The sequence below is a fragment of the Perognathus longimembris genome, chromosome 7, assembly GCF_023159225.1.
Source record: "Perognathus longimembris pacificus isolate PPM17 chromosome 7, ASM2315922v1, whole genome shotgun sequence".
Taxonomy (NCBI): domain Eukaryota; kingdom Metazoa; phylum Chordata; class Mammalia; order Rodentia; family Heteromyidae; genus Perognathus; species Perognathus longimembris.
In genome coordinates, this window is record NC_063167.1 from 54,479,906 (window position 1) to 54,480,943 (window position 1,038).

The 1,038-nt window shown below is 35.5% G+C and overlaps 1 non-coding gene across 1 annotated transcript; it reads left to right on the forward strand.

Moving 5' to 3' along the window:
* Nucleotides 1–652: 652 nt before the first annotated feature.
* On the forward strand, nucleotides 653–759 carry LOC125355860. Its single transcript, XR_007211781.1, has one exon. It is a non-coding gene; the product is annotated as a U6 spliceosomal RNA (small nuclear RNA).
* The last annotated feature ends 279 nt before the right edge of the window (nucleotides 760–1,038 follow it).

Here is a 1,038-nt window from a genome sequence, read left to right on the forward strand (position 1 = left end):
AATCCAAATAGCATTATGAACTCTACATAAGTTTCTGAATCTTTCCGTGCTGTTTCTCTAAACTCGTCCTTCCATTCCTGTACTTCCAGACATGAGCTGTCTGCCTTGCTGTTTCTTGAACTTACCAGTTACATGATGTCTGTGGATCTTTGCCTTGGGTGGTTTTATCACTAGCACTTTCTCCAAAATACCTATGTAGCCCTCTCTTGTTTAAGACTTTAGTCAGTCAAGTATTACCTGAAAATCATTAATTTCCTTACCTCTTACTGTCTGTTCCCATTAAGCCCTCCCATGATGCCATCATCTTTAAACCTTTATTTATTTTTCTTAACTTTGTGATCTGTCTCCCCTCACTGTGTACAACTGCAACTCATAGAAAGCAAAGATTTTGTCCATACCTTGATAGAGAAATATCTAGAATAGTATCTGTCACATAGTAGTTGTCTAAATATATTTATTGAATAGGTAAAATACAAAAACTAAAGTGAAATCCTTATATATCATCCTGCTTCAGAATCAATTTCAAATGGATCAAAGACCTTGGAATAAAAGCAGATACCCTGAAAACATTACAAGAAGGAATAGGAGAAGCACTAGAGCTCCTTGACACAGGTAGAAACTTGCTTAATAAAGACTCAGAAACACAACAATCATGCTCGCTTCTGCAGCACATATACTAAAATTGGAACGATACAGAGAAGATTAGCATGGCCCCTGCGCAAGGATGACACGCAAATTCATGAAGCGTTCCATATTTTTAGCGAATACCAAAATCGAGAGACACAGGGTAAAAAAAGACAAACAACTACAAAAGCAATACTTGCAAAACTGGTGTAAATGAACTGAACAACTCATGGGGGTGGGGAATGAGGGATGAGGTAACAAACAGTACAAGAAATGTATCCAATGCCTAATGTATGAAACTGTAACCTCTCTGTAATTCAGTTTGATAATAAAATATATATATATATTAAATAAATAAATAAATAAAAAGAAACACAACAAATCAAAGAAAGGTTGGACAAATGAGATTGCATC